A 6,530-nucleotide genomic window follows, 5' to 3' on the forward strand; every position below is an offset into this window, starting at 1 on the left:
TATTTGTATCTGTGGAATTTTGTAGCTTAAGTCTAAATTTCCATTTTGAATTTAAATTACTTTCTGAATTGTATACATCTTTATGAAGAGAATTTACAAAGTTGGTGATCTAAAAATGGAACAGGTCCTGGTTTACTGTATTGTTGGTTCCTCATTTACTAAGAGATCAGTGTCTCTAAAACTCCCAGAGTCTTTTCACAAACTTTGTTTCAGCTAGAAAGTATATAAGTGACTTGAGAAAAGGTCCATCCTTTGGCTTTAAGGAGCTATTATAAACTCTGAATGACATCAACATACTGTTCTTGATGATCCTGAATTATAATGAAAATTAGGTAATCTAAAATGGATTTTAAAAAATCATGTACACTTAGCATTGGGTGTTGGTGTTTGGTAGTATTAAGTGATTCTAAGCAGTTACTGATGCTACACTAGGAACATTAATGTAAGGGATTCAACAAGTTGTTCCATTTCCCAATTGCCTCTATTTTTGAGTCCTCCCTCCTGCCTATAGCATTTAGTAGGACGGGGCAGCCCACATACCCCTTGTTATGAGTCCACTTGTGTTTGTGAATGCAGTTTCCTGGGCTGGCCTGTCTTTTGGACTCTATACTAGGAACGATTGAGATGGTTTGTTCTTTTTGCTGTATCTAATTTAAACTGTCACTCTCTTTTTCCTGGTCTTCATACTTGGTTCCCCATGAATCCCTAGATAAGGTCTGTGACAGAATGGAAATAACATCTTCTGTTTTCAGTGAGAAGATTTGTTGGGCTGTATGGAGATAATACTTGTATGATGTCATAAGTTTTGAAGCCACTGCTGTTTTAGTTAGTAAACCAGAAAATTACAGGATATTGGCAATACCAGAGCACTGAGATCTTTAAACAGCCCTAGCTGTCAACTAGGAGAGATACAAAGTCTTCGGGAAAGAAGTCATCTTGATACATAAGGGTGGAGATTCTTGATGGAGTTGAGGAATGAATGATTAGATCATTTCCCACACTCTGTTCTTTTGAACATGGATTTCATTAAGTGATATTTGATTGTAGGTGGAGTTTCTCTGTGTCCAGTCAGTAGGTCCCAAATAATCCTATGGAAACTTCTTATTAATTATAAATGCTTAGCCAATAGCTCAGGGTTGTTACTAATTAGCTCTTACAACTTAAATGTACCCATTTCTATTTATGTATTGCCACATGGCTCGTGGCTTTAGCTGTCCTCCAGCCTGTCTTGCTCTCCTGCGTCTCTGGTGAACTCTTAGACTCCACCCTTCTTCCCAGTGTTCTTAGTCTGGTTTTCCCACCTAATATTATCCTGTCCAGCTACTGGCCAGTCATCTTCTTTATTAAACCTATCTGTAATTTACACAGTGTACAGAAGGATTATTCCACAGTATTAAATATTCTGAAGGAAAAGGATCTACAGCTAGTAATTTTGGACAGTGCCTCATAGAGTCCTTACTGGAGAGTCATAGTGCATATTGGCACTAAAGATTCTGAGAGATTCTTCATTGAAGAAATCAGAATATCTTAATCTTCCTTTGACCAGAGAATCCTTCACCACAGGACACCTGTTAACATAGACTCTGCAGACATAGTCTCATATTCACAATCAGCTAGAAGTCACAAGGAGTATGCAATAGTGTGTCCTAGAGTACTTACTAATGTGGAGGGAACAAGCCACCAAGAGAGCTCACTTTACCCAATACATTTTGCAGTTTCCAGGCCAACTGCTGGAATTAGAATCAGATTGCCTTGCATCCTAAATTCTAGGACTACAGCCTGTGCCAGCAGGTCCAGCTCACATTGTCTTCTTTATAATTCATAAAGGACAAAAAGAAAGGAAATTAATGCAGTGGAGTTACCAGAAGTTAATGACAGTTGAAGTACAGTTAGCCTTATTAGCTGTGCTGTGTACCTTCTCCTTGCATGTAAGATTAGGAACCAAATTACATGGCTGCACTTGTTTGGAGAATTTGTTTATCATGTCACCTTTCAGTTTGGATAATGTACACTTAGAGGTAATGGAAGCTCACAGTAGATAATACAGTATAATTACAATTATAGTGTCTCGTAAGAAAATAAACATACTCCTTAATACCAAGTACAGGCTTAAGAGCCTAGTGTATTAGATCTATAAATACCAGGACAGTGTTAATTACATTTTATTGACACTAGAGGGAGCTCTGTGCAATTTTCATTTGGGTGTTAGATAAGATTTGTGTTTAAAGTTATCTCTATAAGAGGAAAAGGCAAGGTGATTTTAGTATCAAGTTAATTCATAAAAAAGAACAAAGAAAAGTTAATATAGCTGTCAGATACAATAAGCAAATTGCTCACTTCACTGATAAAAAATTGATTTGTTTTTTTAACTTCTACTGCCATGCATACATGTACTTGGAAGGCAGGAATACTTGGGTTTAAGATCACTTTGGGCTGTATAAAAAGACAGTCTGAAAACACAAATTAAGGAGTTTGAATGTCAAAGTTAATAATGCTTGTTACTTGTCAGACATTTCTTTATAGTTTAGAAAATAATGTGTAAAAACTCATTCAGAATATGTGAAAAGGCCAGGGAATAAAAATATATTTAAAAACTTACACAAGGGCCAGTGAGATGTATCGGGGTGTAGATGGCCTGATGCAAGCCTGACAATCCCTGGGACACACATAGTGGAAGGTGAGGACCTATTCCCACAAGTTGTCCTTTGACCTCCACATGTGTTCTGACATGTTCATGCACAAATGTACACACACACACACAACTATCATTTGAAAAAGCTCAGCTTTAGATACGAAGTTTATTGAATAAAGTAAGTTTTACTGATGACCTATTTATTACACATTAGTAAATATTCTAATCAGTTGTGTATAGCTTTTCTCTTAAATCACAATTGAAGGCTAGAACGATGGCTCAGTGGGTAAAGTGCTAACTGCAACCATAAAGACCTGAGTTCAGATCTCTAAAACCCATGGCAGCAGCACACAACAGGAACTACAGTGGGAAGTGAAGATGGGTGGACCTGGGGACTTGCTGGCCACCCAATCCAGCTGGACTGGCAAGTTCCAAGCTGAATGAGAGACCTTGTCTCAAAAAAATAAGATAGAGCTGAGCTTAGTGGCATGTGTCTTTAATCCTAATACTTGGGAGGCAGAAGCAAGAGGATCCCTGAATGCAAGGTCAGCCTGGTCTACATAGTTCAGGTCAACCAAGGGCTACATAGTAAGATCCTGTCTCAAAAAAAGACGAAGAAAGAAAAGACTAGAGAAAGAATCTCTGCATTGGCTTCTAGCTTCTACAAGCATATCTGAAAATGAGTGCACATACACACACACACAAACGCGTGCACCCACACGTGCGTGTGCGAGCACACAAGATTCAACTAGGTGATGGTTAAGTGCCCAGCCCTAAGCAGACAATACATACCACTTCCTCTAAGGCTAAGTGAATGTCATGAATGGAGAGAAAGACTAAGAGCCTGAAAATAAGGGCTGCGAAATGACATCCTCTGGACATGACAAAGTCAGTGAAGTCACAACCTCCCAGCAGCTGTAGCTGCCTGCAGTGAACCCACACAAGACTGGACTTATCAGCAAACTAATGAGTCAGGGGGTTGTTCATGGGATACTACCCGTCCCTGCTGAACTACTGGCTACTGATAGATTCTAGGAAAGAGACAGTTCTTATCTTTAGTCATTACCTACTGAGGAGTAACAGGTAAGAGGGTAATCAGAGGGGAAGGTTATAATAAATAATCACTTTCACTTTATATATAGGTGACATCAAAGAACAAAATTAAAGATTTATGAGAGATTGAATTCAAGGGCTAGGGATGTAGCTCAGTGCTAGAGTGACTACCTAGTATGTGCTAAGGACCTGGGTTTAATACTACCCACCAAGAAAAGGATTGCATTAAAATTATAGTCTCTTGTTATGGTGTATTAGGGTTAGACAAACTGCTCACCTTGCTGCCCTCTCCACAATCTCAGTACGTCACCAGTGTTTTCTCTCAGAGCTCAGCTCTGCCTTCCACCTGCACATCTCAGTATGTAAAGAAGTTATAGTGTAGTGCAACAGTGTGGTTCACTAGAGTTGGCTAAATATAAAACCTGCCTACCGCTCACTTGCTGTGTGATCTTAAACAGTCAGAAGTGCGTGCAAACCTTGTGGCTGGGAGTATAGCTGAGTGGAGAGCACTTGCCTTGCAAGCCAGGACCTTTGATCTCCAGCACAAAATAAGTAAAATAAACTATTAAACGTTTTGTTTGTGTCAGATGTGACGCTGAGTGCTTTTTCCCATGGTGTCTATAGTCCTCCTAATGACCCTGTAATGCAAAACCTGTATCACCATTTACAGTTTATGGCTAGTGTCTTAGGAGAGATTAAGTTACTTAAGGCTTAATAGAGATGAGCCCAGATATAAATCAGGGTACCTTGCAATTAATCTCATCACCACTTCTACCTGATCTCCTTGTGCCCTACTACTCAGCTAGAAGGTGCTTATGTGTATTTCCCAGAGGTGATAAAGTGATATAATGCATTTATAATGCTACAGCTATTTGGCATACGGTGAACATTCAGCATAAGTGTTCATTCCTTTTCTTCCCCATTTACCTTTCGTACAAAGAGTGAGACTGATCCTCACTATCATTATGGCCCCATCAAAATTTAGTTCCTCGTTTTATTTTATTTTTTAATCTTCTTTTAAAATTGTATTTTATGTATGAGTGCTCTGCATGTATACCTACATGCCAGAAGACAGCATCATATCCTACTATAGATGGTTGTTAGCCACTATGTAGTTGCTGGGAATTGAATTCAGAGCCTCTGGAAGAGCAAGCAGCCAGTGAGCGCTCTTAACCCCTGAACCATCTCTCCAACCCAACCAACTTTTTTTTTTTTTTTGCAACAGAGTTTCTCTTTGTAACAAACAGCAGTGGCTGTCTGGAACTCTCTCTGTAGACCAGGCTGACCTAGAACTCACAGATCCATCTGCCTCTGTCTCAAGCGCTGGAATTAAAGGTGTACATCACCACTGCCCAGCAAGTTCCTCATTTTATATTTTTCTTGAATGCTTTTTGGTTGTTTTTACTTAAAAGAAGGTTTATTTTCTTGGGAATTCTTTGAGATGTCATTGGTCTTAGCGGTCTAGGATTATTTTCATAACAAGTTGTCTGAGCTAGATGAGGCTGTCTCCATCCCTAGTCCTATGGATTGTCTCTAATGGACAAACTTGATTTATTTGGAGATGACAACCATTATGACTGTTTTTTTTTTTTTAAACTGGGCTGTTTTTCGACTTCCCAGGTAAAGATGGCTGAGCGTGGCTATAGCTTTTCGCTGACTACATTCAGCCCATCTGGTAAACTTGTCCAGATTGAATATGCTTTGGCTGCTGTAGCTGGAGAGGTCCCTTCAGTAGGAACTAAAGCTGCAAATGGTGTAGTATTAGCAACTGAGAAAAAGCAGAAATCTGTTCTGTATGATGAAAGGAGTGTACACAGAGTAGAACCGATTACCAAGCATATTGGTATAGTGGCATGGGCCCAGATTACAGAGTGCTTGTGCACAGAGCTCGGAAACTTGCCCAGCAATACTACCTTGTCTACTAAGAACCCATTCCCACAGCCCAGCTGGTGCAGAGAGTAGCCTCTGTGATGCAAGAGTATACCCAATCAGATCGTCCGTTTGGTGTTTCTTTACTTATTTGTGGATGGAATGAGGGACAGCCATATTTATTTCAGTCAGATCCATCTGGAGCTTACTTTGCCTGGAAGGCCACAGGAATGGGGAAGAACTATGTGAATGGGAAAACTTTCCTTGAGAAGAGATACAATGAAGACCTAGAACTGGAAGATGCCATTCATACAGTCATCTTAACTTTAAAGGAAAGCTTTGAAGGGCAAATGACAGAAGATAACATACAAGTTGGGATCTGCAACGAAGCTGGCTTTAGGAGGCTCACCCCAACTGAAGTGAAGGATTACTTGGCTATCATAGCATCATAAAGATGTGCCTGAACAATCCAGATCTCACACAGTCTATCTACTTACACATGTTTAAAGTATGTTTTGTTTGTGCAGTCTTATTCCTACATGGTTTAATGGATTCATTATTTTTGAAATAATAATCATAATAAACTATTAAAACCAAAACAAAAAAACTGAACAGCAGGGTTACAATGGCAGTGTACTGTCTAGTGATTAGAAGTCACTTTTGATAATATGAGCACATCCTCTCTGTTTTTCCCATCTAGCAGTAGCAGCATTTTTGATGGAGAAATCTGCTGCAGTGACAAGAGTGCAGGTAGGATTAGTATGTTTTACCTGAGGTTCTACATGTCTAGTATCCTAAGAAAACTCCATTGCTTGTATTCTGAAATAAAGGTACAGCCAGTAAGATGTTCAAGGGGTTTGCAGAATGGTGGACTGACATAACCTTGAACAAAGCTAATCCCAATTCTCTAAACAGCTTTCTGAAAATAATCCCTGGGCCTATCTTGTTATCTATAAAATTAAACAGTTTAATTAAT

General features: G+C 39.2%; 1 pseudogene; it reads left to right on the forward strand.

Moving 5' to 3' along the window:
- The first annotated feature begins 4,987 nt into the window (after positions 1 to 4,987).
- Positions 4,988 to 6,530, forward strand: LOC101838499 (annotated as a pseudogene).

This window comes from Mesocricetus auratus, unplaced genomic scaffold (genome assembly GCF_017639785.1).
Source record: "Mesocricetus auratus isolate SY011 unplaced genomic scaffold, BCM_Maur_2.0 Super-Scaffold_4256, whole genome shotgun sequence".
NCBI classification, from domain to species: domain Eukaryota; kingdom Metazoa; phylum Chordata; class Mammalia; order Rodentia; family Cricetidae; genus Mesocricetus; species Mesocricetus auratus.